The sequence below is a fragment of the Argiope bruennichi genome, chromosome 2 (genome assembly GCF_947563725.1).
Source record: "Argiope bruennichi chromosome 2, qqArgBrue1.1, whole genome shotgun sequence".
NCBI classification, from domain to species: Eukaryota; Metazoa; Arthropoda; class Arachnida; order Araneae; family Araneidae; genus Argiope; species Argiope bruennichi.
The window spans coordinates 107,885,943-107,907,198 of record NC_079152.1 but is presented as its reverse complement, the minus strand read 5'-3'; the positions used below and the strand labels follow the sequence as shown (position 1 = coordinate 107,907,198).

The 21,256-nt window shown below is 26.7% G+C and overlaps 1 long non-coding RNA gene across 1 annotated transcript; it reads right to left on the bottom strand.

Moving 5' to 3' along the window:
• Nucleotides 1-5,679: 5,679 nt before the first annotated feature.
• Nucleotides 5,680-12,468, bottom strand: LOC129957051 (uncharacterized). The gene is made up of 3 exons (XR_008782726.1): nt 12,283-12,468; nt 8,957-10,210; nt 5,680-5,926 (listed from the first exon to the last, which is right to left on the bottom strand). It is a non-coding gene; the product is annotated as an uncharacterized LOC129957051 (long non-coding RNA).
• Nucleotides 12,469-21,256: the final 8,788 nt, after the last annotated feature.

Here is a 21,256-nt window from a genome sequence, read left to right as displayed (position 1 = left end):
CTTTTGAACATTTCGCAAGGCCGTTGTTTGCGATTTTTAAAAATTTCGCCAAGCACGGGATAAAACTCCGGTCGTACCATTAAATATTTTACGCAATTCCAACTTTAATAGATTCTTCAGCAAAATATTTTAAAACTTCAAATTTTGATAGTCATATAATTCACTCATAATATTATAAAGGCCTTCAGTTTTAGCGTGATATGTATCTCTCTAATTTTCTGTTACCCCTCGTAGAAATTATGCTTTAAATTAAAGTGTAAATGATTAATCTGCATTTAATCTTAATATATATAAATTACGTGTCACGTTGTTTGTCCACGATGGACTCCTAAACTACTTAACCGATTTTAATCAAATTTGCACACCGTGTGCAGTTTGATCTAACTTAAAAGATAGGATAGCCCGTTTTTTGAATTTTTAATTAGAATTTTAATTATTAATTAAAAACTAATTTTCCCGCCAAAAAAATCTTGTCATTTTCCCCACCGCCAAATGAGTACGGCTTCAGTTTTTTTTCCCAACAGTCATGAGGCTAGGCTTAAGATTTTTTGGCTGATTATTTGAAACGATTCTATTTATTTTCTTAATGTTTGATGCATTTAAAATGAAACATTGTTAATGAATCGATCTTTCAGATTCATTCTTAAGTACTTTTGAATTAAAATGAAACAGAATAAAGGAAATTAAAAACGCATTTGCGTTACCTTAACTGGCGTTGAAAATTCAAGCAAGCGCATTGTGTTCTGATTGTTGACATGACAACCATTATCAACGGATGATTTAAATTATTTTTAGGTTAGTTGCATGTTTTTGTAATTAAATTGTATTTATGTTAGTTATATATTTTTTGTATACGCTTATAGTTTTAAGTACATCGTTTTTTTAGTTTTTTTTACCTATTTTCAACCGATTATTTTAAACGATTCGTTTTATTTTCTTAGTGTTTGATGCATTTAAAATGAAACATTGTTAATGAATCGGTCTGGTCATAATGAATCTGAGAATATTTTGTTGACAAATTCTTGAAATATTACATAAATTAGGATAGATATTCTTTAGTGCCCATAAAGTTTAAACGCTCAGTGACTGTTTTCAGTAATCATATTATAAAGAAATACTTTGTTTCAGTAAAAAATATTATTATATTAATTGCAGATTAATCCTTTTCCACTTTAATTTATAGTATAAATTCTACGGGAACTAACTGAAAATGAGAGAGATACATATTACGTTATGACTGAAGGCGTTTATAATATTATGAGAGAATTATATGACTATCAAAATGTGAAGTTTTAAAATATTTTGATGAAGAAGCTATTAAAGTAGGAATTGCATAAAATATTTAATTATTAAAATTTTAACGAACATTAAGATTGGCGAACCGGCTGGTCGCCAAAGGCGGCTAGTATAATAATATTTTTTACTGAAACAAAGCATTTTTTTAATAATATGATTACTGATAATAGAGTCACTGAGCGTTTAAACTTTATGGTCACTAAAGAATATCTTTCTTAATTTATGTAATATCTCAAGAATTTGTCAACAAAAATTTCTCAGATTCATCATGAACAGATCGATTCATTAACAATGTTTAATTTTAAATGCATCAAACACTAAGAAAATAAAATGAATCGTTTAAAATAATCGGTCGAAAACAGGTTTAAAAAAACTACTTAAAAAACGATGTACTTAAAACTATAAGCATATACAAAAAATATATAACTAACATAAATACATTTTACTTGCAAAAGCATGCAACTAACCTAAAAATAATTTAAATCGTCCGTTGGTTGTCATGCCAACAATCAGAACAATGCGCATGCGTGGATTTTCTTCGCCAGTTTACGTTAACGCAAATGCGTAAATTTTTCTACGCCAGTTGGGGTAACGCTATGCAGATTAGACATTTTTAATTTCCTATTTTCTGTGTTATTTTAATTCAAAAGTACTTCAGAAGGAATCTGAAACATGGATTAATTAACAATGTTTAATTTTAAATTCATAAAACATTAAGAAAATAAACAGAATCGTTTGAAATAATCTGTCGAAAACTGTTAACCCTAGCCTCATTACTGTTGGGAGAAAAAAACAACTGATGCCTTACTTATTTGGCGGTGGGGAAAATGGAAGATTTTTTTGGCGGAAAAGTTGGCGGTGGGAAAAATGGAAGATTTTTTTGGCGGGAAAGTTAGTTTTTAATTAATAATTAAAATTTCAAAAAAAGGGACCCCAGGTGCACATTCTCGACCTCTAAGGTATACATGTACCAAATTTGATAGCTGTATGTCAAATGACCTGGCCTGTAGAGCGCCAACACACACACACACACACACATTGAGCTTTATTATAAGTATAGATAAGAGAAAGAATACTATAAATTTTACTAAGTTTTAAAATTAACATAACTTTCAATTATATAGAAATTAACCAAAATCTGGCCTTTTTTAGCAATAATTCTGAGGGAAGATTATTGCAGAAGAAACATTTTTAAGTAACTTCGGAATTGAAATTTGCAGCGGCAATTTTATTCCTTCGTTCTGTTTCTCTAAATTATTATTAACTTTATAAAATTACACTCATAAAGATTAATTTTAATTTTGTACAATTCTAACACCATCTTTTAAAAATTTCTTTATTTCAATATGATTTTTACCACATTAACGATTGTCTTAAATTAGTGACTTAACTAATTGCTTAAAAGAAGGTAAAAGTCAATCACTCAAACAGAAGTAAGAAAAGTAATGCTTTTCTGCAAATGAAATAGTATTTACAGCAATAAACAGTAAAACAGCAATTGAAACAGTATATTGAGATGTTTCACGACAATAGCTGCTTCAGACGATAAGAAAGTATTTGATATTTTGACATTTTCTTCCAGACACATCGGACGATCTATATTATTTCAAGTTAAACATTCTGCCTTTTCAAATTTTCTTTACTTTGATGCAATTTTAATCTAAATTATTATTAAATAATTAGAAAGTTTAACGTATTTTTTTAAGTAATGAAATTTTACGCAGATGATTTGCATGACAATTAAGCTACTCCGTTACTATTTTTTTTTGAATTTTTAATTTCATTTCAATACATTTATCTTGGAAAAAGGGCGTTTTTTTATCATATTTCATACGAAAATAGTTTTTATGTTAAAATTAATATACATGAAATTATTTTAATTGGTATATCAATATATTGGTATATATTATATTTGAAATTATCTTTCTGTAAAACATTGCAGTTTACAGCATTTTTTCTAAAAACAGAGCATCAAATAAAGGCAAAAATATTGCAAAAACATAGAATGTTTTATTTTGCAGCTAAGGTAACCGACTACGTTCGAAGGAATATTTTTGAACAATTGGATTTTTTTAAAAACTATATATGGATTTTTTAAAAACTATTTATGGTTTTTAGATGTATTGTCAATTATAAATACTATACATACAAAAAAAATTATTTGGAAATATAATATATTTTGAGAAATAGGAAAATTTGTAGTAAATTTTAATGAAATTTTACCAAAACGGTTAACACTCTATACAAAATTGTAATGCAGCAATCTTATTTTTCTTTATACACAAGTTATACAATATAATGATGAATTAAATGAACCAAAATCTAAGAAACATTTTGAGATGCAAAGAAATTATGGGTAAAAATATATGTATATATACATTTTTTCCATAAATTTACAACTTAATTTTTCTAAAAACACCTATAAATGAAAAGGTATTTCACCAACAATAAAACTTTTGGTTCATTTAATTGCCCATATTATTTGAAACACACGCTGATATTTTTATGTAAATACCTCTATTAGTTTTTGAGATATCATGTTAACGGTGGATAATTTTTATGAAAATTAAAGTTTGAGAAAATTGAAGTTAAATAATTTTTAGCTAAAATTTTTCTTTAAATTTTAATCTTTAAAATTTAATCTTTAATTTAAATTTTAATCTTTATCTTTTAAATTTTCTCCTGGATGATAGGTCAGACCTTCCTTTTCCTAGAAAATACTATTTTGGAAAGAGGAAAGCCTGAACTACAAGAAATAATAATAAAAAAAGAATTCGCCAATGTGGTCGATAACCAGTGTTTTCAGCGTAGTCGGATACCTTAACTGGATGATGTTTGTTAAAAATAATTTGAAAGTGCCTAAAATTTCTATTTATTTAAAACATTTTTGGGAGATGGTTTATGATGCTTGTTATTTTTCAGTTTCATTAATAAGATATTATTTTAGCTAATTGCAATAGAAATATTTGTATTCCAGTTCGACGTTTAGATAGAACATCAATAAGTTTAGGTTCATAGCGAAATTCAAAGAAGTCGTGTGGGATCATTTATATTATACATAAAAAAGGTGAATTTATAAAATTTTATACCAGAAAGCATTCATTTATATTTATTACACTTGGTGATTTTCACCTTATATTGCAGATTAACTTTTTGCAGTTAAAGTTGTAGAAATATTGTCAATATGAAATGGAAAGAAATTTGCAATGCATCATCTAACATCGTGGAATACCATTGTGTTGAATCATAATCAGCTAACATCCTGAATGTTAGCTAAGAAGTTTTCATTAAATAATAAAAAAAAAGAAATAGTGCCTATTGATTTTTTTTGTGTTTCTATTTATAACGAGAAAGACGATTATGGTGTATTTGTATGTATGGTGTATGATGTATAAGTTAATCTCTTCGTCTTCCACAACGCGTCTAGCGTGTTCAAGTGAAATTTCTGCAGGACACCCGTAACGCGCTTCAAGAGTAACAAATTATAAATGCTTAATTGTTTGAGCTTTCATTTTTATTTGTACTAATGCGTTGAAGAACAGAAATTTCCGTGGACAGGAAAGGACCACGAAAGAGTTAATACTCGGATATTGAAAGAAAAATGAAATAAAATTATAAACTTTGTGATAAATATTTTTTATATCTTTAATTCTTGGCGAAACTGATATTTGATAAAGAAGATTTGATACAATCTAGCTAAAAAAGAATAGTACGATAGTAACATCTTTAAGAAATTTAAATATTATTTCTTCATCTGTGCTAAGTACACAGGTATTTTTGCAGTTGCAAATAAGGATAAATAAGATATACAAATATAATCAAAAATAAGAGAGATATGCGTGATTTTGTATTGAAAAGAATTTTCAAGTTTTATACAAATTCATTATTTTTATATCTTTAACCTTTATAAGACAATCGTCATTTAAAATATGGAATTTTAGCTAGTAATTATTTAAAAAAGTATTATATTTACCTTTCAAACTTAAAAGTTTCTTCTTATTATTTTATGAAAGAAAGTTTAATTTGTTAAAGAAATTGTTACGAATTACTGTATTGAAATAACAAAATAAATATTTAAATAAGCTGAATATATCACATTTTTTTCTCAAATAATATGGTTAATGGACTGGATTTCCTTAATCATGTTTTATTATTTGATGATAATTGTATCGGATAAATGAAATGTGCAATCAATGATTGTTTTTTGATACAACATTTAAGGCACAAAGTAGAAGAGGAAAAAACCCGAAGAAATAAATAAATATAATTAGTTTGTAAAAATCATTTTCTATGTATGAAGGAAACAATTAAAAATTATTTATTTTAGTTCTTACCTGCAAAAATAAAATGGACATTAAGGAAATGAAATAAATGTTAGACATATTCTTTTGTATTATGTTTATTTTTTAAAATTTTTGCATTCAGGGGGTATTTAATAAATTACAGGAATAGACTTTAGCTAATTACAGTCGGTTGTTTAAAGTGTATAGACGTATATTATTGCAATATATGATTCAATCAGTCGTATCCATAATTGCTGTTGTCAGTAAACTCATTCTAAGGAATGTCCGTGAAATTTATCCTGTTCCGAAGAAGTTGTCCAAAACACTGGCGGCATCATCAAATATATCTGAAAAAAGAAAAGTTTTTTAATATTAATTATGCTGGATTACTACTTTTTTTCTAAATAATATTCTAATAATATTTCGTTTAAACATTTTACGGATATAATTTGGAAAAATAATTCGCAATTTTTCGTTTGTAAAAGGTTACTTCAATTTATTACAACTGCAGATTCATATTCAACATTAAATTCTTTGTGAAATAATTTTTCATTTTAAAATGGGAGAAAGTCTTTTCGAGTTATGATTATAGATTAAAGAATTTTTATTTTGTAATTTTGACTATTTTTACCTGCAAAGTAATTTTCACGTTTTGTAACAATAATATTAATGAAATAAAATAATTATAAATATTATGCGAGAAAACTACTTATTTATAAGAAACATGTTTAAAGGTTATATTAAATAATTCACAAAAAAAACTATTCTTTGCTCAATTAAAACTACATTACTGTAACAATCAGTTGCAGTAACTTTAATTCATTTGAATGTTAATAATTTGTCAAAGAGTTCGTGAAACAATATTGGATAAACTAGTTTTAACATGTTTTAGATGTAAAAATTATTGCATAAAATAGAATAACTTATTACAGTTAAAGTGAAGACATTCTTTTGCTTAGTAAAAGTAAAAATTGAAGTGTCCTGAAGTCAATATTTGATATCCAGTGTCTCAGTATAATAGTGAAGTAAATTAAGAAAAAATAAATAAAAATCGAAGAAAATACGATTAATGTTTTACTAAAGACATCAGTTGAAGGATTTTGACTCCATTTTATCGTCATAAAAGAGAATATGTGAATCCTAGATTTGCATAAATTAAGATTGTACATCATGAAATTCTGTTTGTGAAATCCTATTAAAAAATAATGTTCCAATGCGAAGTTTTCCACAACGTTTCTTTAGAAAACAAACTAGGAATCTAATATCAGCCTAATAATTGGAGGAAATTTTCCAAAATTAAAAGTAAAAAGTACGTTGAAAAGGGATATATGTCAAAAATGAAACTTAAAAACAGATAATTAGAAAGTTATTATCTGAAGATCTTAACTAAAATATTCCTGTTAGATACTGTAGTAAAAAACACCCTAATCAGAAGAAATAAAAGAAATTTTTTTTATTTTTATTGCATGTTATCTACTGATTAAAATCAATTTAGCATTATAAAGACGGACTGCATGGTATCAAGGGCCATGCATAGAATTTTGCATTTTTATATTAAGCTAAATGCTCAAAATTTACACTATTAAGTTTTATTCCAGACCGAAATATTTCAAAGGGTTCTTTTTCCAAAGAATTGAAACACGCAACATTTAATTGGATTATAATTCTATTCTATGCCATTCTGAAAATATGTATAATAAATGTCTTAAGGATAATCAAACAATGAAGTTGTTCTCATATATCATTCCTGTCTAGAATGGACTGCGATTTCTTCACCCTCGCTGAAAAGATATCAGTTCGACATTACATGAATTAAACTATTTTACAATGCATTATATTTTGGATGGGGGAAAGATAATATATTAAGCCATCTTGATTGATTTCTATAAGTTCTATATTTTAATAGAGTATGGATTTAGAAAAGGAATTTCTCTTTCTCCATATGATACTTGAAATACGTTCTTTGATGTTCATGTTTTTTATACAAGTAACAGTTAAAAGGCTGAAATAGTGCAGAATTTTAAGGAGAATTTAAGATTGGAGAATTATTATCCTGTAATATCCAATAATCATTTCAATAGAAGAATCAATTTAAATGTTTCAAATAAAAACATGTTAGCTGATTATAGAGATTTTCTGTTAATGTCTGCTTCACAAGCCTGTGCTATTACTAGCATAAAAAATATATCCAGATAGGTATGGGAATAATTTTTCATATTTCCGATTTATTTCTAAAATATTTGCAGAGCTTTCGGATCAATCGGGAACGGAATTTATGTCACTTATTACCTCAAATATCAAGTTCCTAAGACTGGAACATGATGCATGGAATCTTGTTAACTTCGACAATAATGATAAAGGAACACCAAGAATAACTTCCTTTACCAAATTCCTTCTGAGGGTTGGTTAATATTTTTTTTTATATTCATTTTCTGGGTGTCTGTGTTGAATTTTAATGTTCTTTTGTTTGCTTGGAAGTTCTTACATAGATATAGATGGCACTGATTATTCTGATTTCATTGAAAACAACTGCGATATTCTGCATGAACGGTAATGCCTTCTCTAAGATGCTATCAATTCACAATTTTCTCTATTCAAGAAGAATTTTTAATATTTGTCACATTCTTAAATTCTATGCACCATGGAAGGAATTTCAAAAATAGTTTTACTTTTTATCACGTATCCTCGTTCAGAAGAGGAAAGAACATTAATGGCACAAGCTTGCTGTTTACCATTTCATGAGATAATGAAAGGCAGAAAGTCCGAAGGGAAGAAAGAACAGAATAATAACACACTGACACGCCTTTAATATCGAGCCTTAATCTTGGCTATTGCTATTGTAGGAGTATTGTTGATCTTGATATTTCAATACTGGAACGATGTAGGATGAACAAAAGCCTCCATCCCATATGAGAATTTTGTGATTTCGGCGCTTTACACTTTGGCTACTTCGAACAAAGTAAGCATTTAAATGCAATTTAAAGATATAGTTTATCATTGATATTATTGTTATTAAATTAAAAAGTAAATTTATTTCAAATTATGGTGAGGTGATGGAACTGTATTTTATATGAAAACTTAAGCAAGTTAAGCTAATTATCGTTGTAAGAAAATTAAGTCTTAGGTCTTTTATGGGCTTTCCTTTTTTTTCTTTATTAAAACTGTTATAATAATACTTCTTACGTAAAATGCATTATTTTGCATTTATAATGAAATTATACTCTCGATTATTTATAGTTTTGTGCTTTTACTTCAAAAATTCAGGACCATCAAATGTCGAAAGTATTTTTTCAAAGATATTGAACAGTTTTCAATTAGTTTGCCTCAAGGTTATAAAAATATTTAAGAAATTAAAAACTTCATTTTTAAATACTTACTGCCATTGTGACCGGCTGAAAAATACGAAAAAACACATATTATTTATAACTATGATGTTTATTTGACAATTCAAGGAAAGAAAGTTTTAAATAATCTGCAGGAGTTTATTTCAAATATTTTCTGCTTTTGTTGAATAGTTTAATATTACTCAAATGAAAAACAGTTCTATATTTGAAAGAAATTTTCTTAACAAATGATTAAATTTATCAAAATTACAATATTATTCATAGAATTCAATATAAATTTAGGTCTAAAAATTATGCATTTTCAGGATATCGAAAATTATCAATTATAATTAAGAATAAAAAATATATATCTTTTAAAAAAAAATGTAAGTATTGACATTTTATGTTTAAATAATGTTTAATTTTTTTGCAACAAAAGAGCATATATCTTATTATTTCCTATTTTTAAGAGAAAATTTTATTAATTTCTTTTTTTTTAAATTTTTTATAACACATCATCCTTGAAAAAGAAAAATGTTACTAAAATGCTTATGTATATAAAATAATGAAACATTTCTTACGTTCCGCTGTAATAAAAATAATTAATGCCATTATGAGAGAATTCTGCGAATATTTCAAATATAAATAATATACTTTACACATTCATGGATAAATTAAATAGTAATATAGCCTTTGAGTTTATAAATGATTCATATAAGTTATGTTTGAATCATTTTCAAAATTTTTACTTTTTAAGTAATTTTAAAAATATTATTTTCAAAATATTGAACGTTTAGTTTTAAATTAAATATAATGCTTTTCAAATAATTTTAAATTAATTCATTCTTTTTTATTCAGCATTATTGACTTTTCAACTCTGAAGATTTCATTGATTTTGTTTTACATATTAATAGTAGATGCACTAAAGATGATTTAAAACATTAATGGCGTTAAGAGGTAAGATCATTGAGTATAAGCATGTAAATTAACTTACGTTCAGCTGTAACAAAAAATAATGCGATTAGAAAACAATTTTTGCAAAATAATATTAACATAATTTTGATAAAAATAATATATTAATTAGCCTACGAACAAAGTGGAGAGCTTGATTAAAATTTTTGCAAAAAAATAATAGTTTTAAATCAAATATCATCAAACTATTATCAATAGTTTTTTATCAAAATATCATTTAATCAAAATAGTCATCAATTTCATTTTTCTAGACTACATGAAGGAAATGTCGCCCTCTCAAGTACACGTTACTTTAATGTTGAAAATAAATAAAAGATAATGTTTTCTTACCCAAGGCTATAATAAAAAGGGGACGAAATTTTAATTAAAGCTTTGATAAAGGAATATCAATAAATTCTTGATTTTTATGAAATTCAGAATTTATTAAAACTTTACATTTAATTTCAAACGAAATTGTCTAATCATCAGCAACTTGATTTTGATCAACAATGAAAGGAAAAAACAAAAGAAAAAAACATAATGTAGTTTTTAATATTATGTAAATAATATGTTTGAAAATTATATTTCAGAACTGCATATAAAGTCATAATTTGACAAATATACATTAGTGGGTAATTAAGAAATTTAATTAGAATTTAGCTGGGATTTATATTAAAAAAAATAGTTTTTGGCTCATAAGCCTTTTAAATTTCGATATAGAGATAATTATTTGTAAATGTTCTACAAATCTTTCGAAAATTATATAGCAAGTATAAAAAATGAGCATCTACTAATTTTCTTGCATTTCGTTCATTTTGATGACATGAGGCTTTTGATATCGAAAATTTTTATTAATAATTTGTTTTAAATAAAAATGACTTAAAATTTCAAATGTGATAATATAATTACATAAACAACTATTATTATTTTCAATATTTTACCTTACTAAGGATTAATCAATTTTATCTTCCAAAATTATTTGAAATAACCGATGCAGAAGCTTATATATCTGGTATTGCATGTTTCTCAGTATGATTTGCATAATATAATATAGAAATTTGTCATATTTCATATTCTTTTTTTTTCAATGCACATGCCCGCTTGGGTGTTGGCGACATCCGACTAAGAAAAGTTCGCATGAAAAAGCGTGTTCAAAATAATCAGTAATCAAGGGTCATATGTCTTTTTGAAATATCTGCATGTGAATTTGATCATATATTTTTTAATTAGTCAGTAATTATAAGTCTATTTTGCAAGTATATTTACCTATAATGGTAATTTTCCGGACTTTTCTTTCTTTTACTCTGTAGATTAATTCGTTATATTTCCTCTTATATTTGACATTAATGTTGCCCAGCTTGCCGTAATTTTCGGCAGACTAAACACTAACATAAAAGAGCATTTTGCAAATCATATGATTTTTTGACAAAAATGAAGACAAATTGACTAATCTGAATCAACATCCCAAAATTCGATTAAATTGCTAACGTATAAAGTAGGAATAGAGACAGGGTATGTTAGCTACCCACATAGAGTTAAACGAAAGAATTTCTTAACGATTTAAACTGAAAGTTTTTAAATTTGGGAATATCAACAAAACTATAATTTGTATTGGATTAGCTTAACATTTACTATCAAAGAACGTATATATTTTATGTCTCTTTCAAAAAAAAAAAAAAAAAAAAAAAAAACTGAGACCCCGCTATTTGATTTTAACCGGGTTTTATATTTTCAAATTTTTCTCGTCTTATACTCCAAATTTAGAAACAGATTAAATCAGTAGATTTAAGTGGTCAAGTAAGAAGGCTACTGATAAATCTTTCTTTGTATCTTTTTAGAACAGTTTCTGCCCTTTTATAAATATTCATTCGCGTTTTAAATATGAAATTTAAAAAGCTCCAAAGTGGATATTTGGGGAATGATGATGATGATATCTGGACTCGGAAACTTCCTCTTCACAATATTTGCTGAAGGATATTTGGTTCTTTACGCATATGAAGAATCTTCTTTTTGTATCGATGCATGCTGCCCATAATTTAAGCACAGGATGAGGATTTACGTACCGAAGTTAACAGAAGTACTGAATATTTATCTGGACATTCCATTTCCTCTCATAAAATGTTTCTTATATTCACTCTATTTTTTTCTTTCTGAAATATTTCCTCTATCACGTATGATTATTTTTCCTAGTTAACTCTAATTGACAGTTCCATTTTTATTCGTCAATTTTATATAATAGTGAGATTTTTTATTACCTTAGAGAAAATAATGTACTAGGACTAACACGGAAAATAACAGAATGCTGATGTCTTGTCCTTTAGAATCTTGTTTTCGAGCAGAATATTATGAGATTGAATCTAAGATTTATGTAGATATTAAATACAATAAAAATTAAATAAGTTAAAATCATGTTTTAAAAGGACACTTACCCAATCCTAAAAGAGCGGCAAAAGCCAAAACATTCAAAACTTTGGAAAGCATTGTAAAGACTGTTCTCTGCTAAAGGGCTTGAACTGAGTTTGGGACACTTGGCTTCAAGTATATATATTCTCGAGATGAATCACACACAGGGTTTAAAATAGGAATGATAGTTAAAATAAATCATTGAAAAACTTTAATCCCATTTTCAGTGTTTTTAAAGCAATAAAATCTGCACAAGAGTAACAAGAAAAGGCAGGTGGAAATAATAAAATATATATATATATTTAGCATGGATTAAATATGATATCTAGCAAAAAGAGATCTGTTACAAAACTATAAAAATTGATTTATGGCTTCCCAAATTATTATAATAAATAAATTTTAAGAATTTTTTGAAGACATTCATTCATTTTTAAGAGATATTTTTATAACCCATCTATATTTTCATGACTAATATTTTTGTTGAGTATGAACATTTATTGACGGAATTCTCAAATTTTATACTTGGATCTTAACTAGCAGAAAGATGGATTTCGATAGAAATTAATTGTGTTTTTCACGAAATTATTTCATTTGAAGTTATTTTACTTATTGGATAATGAGATGTACGGAAACTTTGTTTCTGTAATTGATATATAACAAGTCATATGTTTTTCGTTTCCAATATATTCAAATTTGAAAACCGTGTTTCTGAATCAGGATGGCTCAAACTAGCCAGATATCAGAATTCCATTCTCTGAGGATAAAATTATATCAAGAAGTAAGAAATTTGTTGCTTTAAATCTTAGTAATGGATGAAACTGTAATTGTACATTAATCTGTGTTCTATATAAGGAAAACGACCCTCTATAGAATGAGTCTCTTACCTACATCGAGGCACAGTGTTAATGCATAATTAATTTAATATTTTAAAATCTATTGAAAAATTGTTATTAGCTTATTAAGCTTTCGATTAGAAATATTTATACATTTCGTTATTTTTTATGAGCATGGTTTTGAATAATTTTAATTATTATGATTTCCATACGAATTTAAATTGATTATTTATTTTAGTTAATAATTTTATATTAAATAATTTTTAAAAATAATTTAAAATTATTTTAAAAATATTAATTATTTAAATTAATTTTTAGTTTCCTATTTAAAGTTTTGTTTATATATAATTTTATTTTTCAAATTAATGCGAATTTAATTTTTTTTAAAAATATCTCAAAATGTTTGATTAAGTTAACGAAAATTTAGTTAATATCTTTTAATGAAATGTAACAGTTTTTATTAGTTCCGTTTTTATTTTGTCTTAGTTTTGGTTACAAGCGAAGTAAAATAGTTATAGCTAATATATGCTACTTTCACATATAGCTTTTATTCTCTTTATTTTATACTTTTATAATATTTTTATACTTTTATTCTCTCCTTCCCTCATATGAGAGAAAGCAAAAGATGTACCCATTTTTTCTAATAGCTAATAGATGTTACATGAATATATAATTTTTATTCCCTTTACATAATACTTTTACTATATCTTTATACTTTTATTCCCTGCTTTCTTCTTATATGAGATAAAGCAAAATATGTAGCCATTTTTTTCTTCAAATTGTTTACAAAAAATGAAGAAGAAAATTTTGTCATTGTCTAATAATTTTTCCCCTTCTATGTTTAAGTAGTGGTTATATAAAATTGCGTAATATCTTTGCAAGTTGTGTGACAATATCATTATCTTTCTCATTCAAGCATTTGTACACGGGTTTCAGTCAATATTCGTGCTTTAATGAATACCTTATACAGTAAGTTTCATTTATTTAGGAACAGGAGAAGGAAACTGAGAAACAGGAAGAATTTTCCAGAACTTACAAAATTCAAATGAATTCCATTACTTTGGGTTGCCATAACCCTTTTAACATTATTCTAAATCAACGAAGTGCTACAGGGCTTTTTGAAATTCCACACTTCTAGATGATATAACATGCAACATCATGACTATTCTCTTCATTATCTTTCTAATTTATTTCAGCCCATTTTGATCCTTTTCATTCATGTTTTAGAACGATGACTGGTAAATGGGGAATAGTAAATATATATAATAATGTATGATATTGTCCGCTCTTTTTTTTGTGGATATAAACAAATATTTTTGCATACGAAATGTATATGCACACTATAAGAGAGACATACATCATATCATGAGGAATAAAAATGAACACGAAAAAAAAAACTTTGGCAAGGGTATTAAGTAAAAACCTTACAATTAAATATATTTAAAAAAATGTAAAAATATATACAAAAAAATCCAAAATGAAAAAGATATTTGATATTGCTTATAACACATCAAAACGCATGGATGTTATTTATCTTATAAAGTTTCATGCAAAGACCTCTGTAACTACATTTCGGACTCTATTTCGTTGCTCTATCCGTTTCACAATTTGTCCTCCACATAGAAAAAATTTGTCCACTACATGAAAGATCGACGGTAATTAGTCAATTTTTCTCCATGATATTGCTAAATATTATTTTTTGTAATGAAGATTGATTTCTTCTAAGTGTACTATGAATACCTGATTTCTTTCCATTCATTTTCAACACTTTTCGAAGAGATAGAGTAATATTTATAACCTTCTATTCCACCTTATAACCAGATAAATGGATGCTATTATTTCTCAAGTTTGGTACACACTCTTCGGTGAGAACTACATTATGTCTTAAAATGATTCGAGTTGTGCTTTATTTTCTTACATGGATAAATCGAGTCATACTTGCAATATAGAGGCGGTTAGAAACACGAACAAGAGTAAAATATGACAAGAAAAGGCAGGTGGAAATAATATATATATATATATATATATATATATATATATATATATATATATATATATATATATATATATATATATATATATATATATATATTAATTTATATATATATATATTAATTTAATGAATTTTTTCACTTTTATGATGATATAGGAATTGGTTTAATATTTTGTTTTCATGATAATATTTACCATTTTTTATGCTTTCCTTATAATTTATTTTATAAATTATTAATACACCATCATGCGTTTTAGTTTAAAGCACTTCAATTGCCCAACATGCCTTTCATCTGTAACATTCGACAAATATATCTAGGACAGGGATTCTTCTTTGGCGAGGTAGGATAATTAGTGCAACTGTGCTCCATTTCGTCTGAAATATTTTCTAAAATTTTTCCTTTAATCATTAAAGAAGTGTCTATAATTGAATATTTCGAAATAGCTTCGATTAATAAATAGTATTCAACAGTGTTATACTGCTATGGAAATCAAATGGGATAAAGCTAAAAATTTGCAGATATGAAGCTTAATTAGCTAAGTGCACTTATATGCATGTTGTAACTATTTAGAAGAAAATATTGTTCTAACTTTAATTATTTTTTTATCTGTTTATGCTATAATTCCATAGATTTCAGAACATAAACATTTGCTATCGTCTTCAAAATTTTTTTATGATATTCTCAATAATTTATTTCTTAATTGAGTAGTTCGTCTTGCTCATATATTAATACACATAATCCCATCGGAAACTCCTCGAATTTCCAATCGGATTTATATCTGGCGAATTACCTAGTTAATCCAAAACAGGTTATTTCTGCTCATCAAACTAATTTTTAACACGTGTTAAAATGAATCAAAATTACCAGAAAACTCTCGCAACGAAATTACAATTTTATCTTTTGGTATTGAAGCGTACTTTATAGAACTCACCATTCTCTCAAATGTTTCTAAAAAAGCATATTTTGTATGAAGCAAAATATGTAAGAAACATACGGAGTATACGAAAAAATTGTGTTGGTTAGAATGGTGATGTGGAAGAAAATTTTTGATAATTCTACATGATATTCTCAAATTATTTTTTCAAAAAAAATTCAATACTTGTTGGCTGGTGTGGTGCCTATAAACTGCACGATAAGGTGCATGGAAACTACTCATTGAAACAAAAAAAAGAAATAGTACTAGAAAGAACTGCTGCAAGAGATTCTTTCCGCTGCAAAATGGCTGATATAATCAAGACGAACAAATAGAAATGAATCGAGTCTTATTATTATGCAACAAATTTTTGAATTGAAAGCTCAAATTTGTGCCTTTACTCAAATGAAACTGCAAAGAGGAGAATACTTTATAACTCTGAGAGAATCGTTTTAAAGATATTCTGAATATATTATATACCTAACCAAAGAAATTTATGAATGAATACTCAACATTCAAGCCATCGAGTATATAAATAATAGGTACTAATTGATTTTCTTATTTTAGCATTAATTAACTTACTGAATGGTAAGAAACGGTTCAGATTTCCTTAGATTTCTACTTCATTTAATTATAAACGATAACCGTTGACAAAGAGTAAAAACTGATTAAACATTCCTATAATCAATCTATCCAGCAGTCAAATTTTGTATCAAATGAGTGGAAAAAACAATATATTTATATATTTTTTAAAGAAAGCAAAATTCATGTTAAATTAATATTGTGTAATCTGAAAATAAATATAATATTTATCCAACTGTGATATTATAATGACTGATGAAGCACGTATTTCAAGTAAAGTAAATCCTTAAATATAAATAAATTTAATATATGGTATCTCAAAAAGTGTGCGTTGAAAATTTAGTGAGGCAATTTTACAATCTTTCTGAATGTTTCGAAAAACTATTTAAAGTATTTGCTACGTAATTTTTTATCTTTTCCAGCATTTTAATATGTCAGCTTTGCTCCGATGGAAAAATTTTACTGTGTTACAATTCACTTTTTTTACTCGTATTTATAATTAAATTTTAAAAAAAGCATTAAACTTGTGTTATTTTCGCCTTTCACACTAGATTTTAAGAAATACGATAATTTTCGAGACTCTTTTGTGAAATATATAACAGTTTTTGAAATACCAGCAAAAGTTCACTATTCTCAATTAACATTTAATTTTGGTGTTAAATGTTAATTTTCAAAACCTACAACTCTAAAAAGTATCATAAGAATTCAATTATATTTTATTGGGAGATTAATTCCAGGACGGCAAATCGGTTATAGCAAAAATAAAAACGATAGTTTTAGAGAATTAAGCAGCATTTGTAACGATTGAGTTTTCAATCTTACATTAAACCATTCCATTATTTTTCCAATTATCTAGTCAATTATTTTATCCTGTTAACAATTCATTTACTCCAAGGAATGGATTTAATGACGACTAGTAACAAAAGAAAAATAATCTGAAAGGGGTTTAATAATAACTGTGGACCTTCCTTCCAAATAAAGTACTTCGTATTACTTTCTCTATTATAAGACTAAAATTTAGCAATTTAATTTATTTTTATTTTAGCGACTGGCATCCTGTTTTATGCAATACCTATTCAAAAGTATTTCCCACTATCCATAAACAGAGAGATAAGGCAGGTGAATATTTAAAAAAGGAAAATTATAATTGGATATGAAGTGACTGATGGTATAACGATGGCATTTTACCTTGAATCTTATTATTAGTTGCATTATTGTTAATCATGTGTTTCTATGATTCCTGATGTCATGGTGAGGAAACGGATTAAAACTTTATAGCTTCCAATTACCTTCTATGAAATTACACTGCAAATATACGCTTTATACTTTTAAAGAGATTTGCAGACTTAGAAACTGAAAATTAACGATTAATTTTACTGTAATCCTATTATTATAGAGGGGTAGGTTAACATATTTGTAATATCCTTTTAAATATATTCAAATGTCAGAAATTAGAACAACAACAACAAAAAAAAGAACAATGGAATATCTAGGATATAACCGGAAGATAATTCTGGAGGAATGGTGCTTCTCCTCATTGAAAATATTGTACAAGTATTTTAAAAATTAGTTGTATATACGAGCAATATATTCAAAATAAAGTTTGAAGAATCCTAATCTTATAAAAGCGCAGCAGTTCAGTTCTTTCCATATATTTTGAATGCAACTTGTATAATCATATAAAGTATGAAAATATAGTCAAAACTATAAAAGGTGATAATGTAAATGGTAACTGTAAGCTCAATAAATGCAAAATTTTCTGGAAGAAAAGTTATCGATAACTCCGAAATATTGAATACAAACATGTTTCTGATCTATAGTATAATATAGTATAATTGCAGTCAAAACTTTAAAAGGAATTTGTGAAGGAAAAACATTCTGATTTTGCTTTTGTATGATTTATTTATATATTCTGCATGTATGGTGTAACTTATATTATTCTACTTGGAATCTTTACTGATTGCAAAAACAATAAGAAATCATAATTGCTATTCCAGCCTTTCCTAGACCAAATACTATTGCTCAATTACAGAGAATTTTGGGAATGTATAATTTTTATCGTAGACTCATTTTTATGGATGCCCTCATTAATTAAAATTTAGATGATCAGAAAATCTAAAAAGATTTTCATGATCATCGAAGTACATGAAAAATCTTTTAAATGAGCAGAAGCTGAAAAAAGTCATTTATTGCTGCTGTAAAAGCATTAGATGATGAAACCAATTTAAGCAAGTAATTGGTGGTCTACTTTAAGTGCTTAATTTTGCCATTGACAATTCTTTGATGAAGTTTTCTAATGAAAACTGGGAACAAACAGCATTTTTAACTTTAAAACATTCTAAATGTTAACAAAATTGATCACCTTATGACAAACACCATTTGAATACTTATACTTACTTCAAATAAAGAGTTTAGACAAATGCTTTAAGGTCGTGAATTTATAATATATACTGACTAAATGTTTTTGACTAATGCTTTCATAGAAACTTGGAAAAATATCCTCCAGCTTAATCCGGTCATCTAGATTACTTTTCTGAATTTTCTATTGATATTCTCTGTGTTGTCGAGACTGATAATAAAGTAAATCTATATGCATAAAGTTGAAATCAATGCGATTACAAAATTATTCACCTAATATTACAAAAAAAAATGATGAAATTCAACTTCTCGATGCTGAATTTCAATCGCCCATTGAGCCTGATTTCTTTATGAAATTAAAAAACAATATTTTCCAGTTGAAAGTGTTTTTTATATTATGATATCTCCCTCGAACACCTTCGACTTACTTCACTACATATCAAACAATGAAAGCATATTTGAAAAGTTTGGTTTTCCTTTCTCATACTGAAATATCAGAAACAATGGATATAATTTCTAAGCGGTTTTCTTTGGCCAGGATCGAGAAAAGACATAAAAAATAGAGTCCTCCCTTGTGATAAATGTTAGCGAGCTAAATTATCCAAATATACCAAAGCTTCAATGGTCGACTTGATGCTCGATTCCCTTATATTCATACTGACTATACTGGAACAATTTTCTGCATCGAATTGATATAAATGTTGTCTTACTTTTAGTAAGACAGGTATACAAAGTGGCCTGAAGTAATTCCTTTAGTAAATAAGTTGGCATAAACCACAACTCATGCACTTTTTAATGGTTGGACTTCTCGCTTCGGAACGCCTGTTAGCATTATAACAAATCAAGGGAGAAATTCTGAACCTTCTTTATTCAGAGACCTGAAACGTAATGAATGACCATGGAATCCATTCTGCTTCTTATTATTTGCAAACTAATGGAATGATTGAATTATTCCGAAGGCATCACAAAAGTTTTATTATTGCCCATGAAGGCATTTGTTGGTTTGATAGTCAGCATAAGAATGATTTAAATTCAACAAGCTCTGGGCTATTCCATGGTACTATGCTACCTTAAGTTTACCTTCTGGTCGTATTTCTACAGATTTTTTCCAAATACACAGATTCTATTAAAACCATTAAACGATACATACTAATATTTTATGTTGCTTAATTTTTATTAACTAAGAGCATCTTAAAAAAATCTTAATGTTACCTACTTCAATCTGGACTCTAATTACAGATCTAGATTTCTGTACAATACTATAGACAATTGACCATGTGAAAATATTACACTGTGATAGTTAATAATCAGTCCAATTTTCTCAAACCTATGATCATGTGATTTATTGATGGCCATGGCGAAAGTTAGTCTCACTGGAAATTGCAACCTTTTCAATATAAATAGCATATCTGCCTTATTTTTTGAATCAGTAGTAATATGTAATACATGAACAATGCCGCGTCACCAGTCAACATCTTAATATGAGAAACGCAGCCTTTATTCTTTTCGGTCAAACACCAAGAACCATCGCTGGATGTCCCATTACTATTAAAAAAACCAATGCAGGTTTAACACTAGTATTTCTTGGGTATTAATACTGATTGCTAGCCGAGAGACGAAAGAATTCCATTACTCGAGAAAGATAAACAAACCTGGAAGTTATTCATTAATGTTGCCACAAATGGCGTTTCTAAATGTAGAATTAGCATATAATATTGTTTTAAACTCATTGCCTATTAATTTGGTGTTAATGAAAACTTTACTTTTCCTTCTTTGTCACCATTTCAAGTCAAGTGCGATATAATTACTTACTACAGCGTAATAATAATTTTCATTATATTTCAAACAATGCTGGCAAAACAAATTAAATGTTATTGGTCAGGTGACTCGCTACATACCATTTGCAAAGTGAATGAAATGCAATGTTTTCATAATTTTTTATATAATAGATTGATTTATGCATATTTACCGACTTAAGACTTTTTATTTATTTCGTATTCCTGTTTCGAATTATCAACAAGAATTTTTAGATAAACTGAATTTTTCATATTTTTATCAACAAAATAAGAGGATTTTGAAAAAGAAATTAGTGTATACATAATATTATTCTGTAGTATTTGTGCCAAATTAGTAAAATATATAAGCATTCTTCCTTAATAAAAACCTAAGGAACAAACTGAAAAATAAAAACCAACAAATAAATATAGTTAAATATTCTGTGAAAGCATTTTCTATGTATGATGAAAATAATAAAATATTATTTATTTTAATTTTTACCCATAAAAATAGAATTCACATTAAAGAACTGAAATAAAAGACA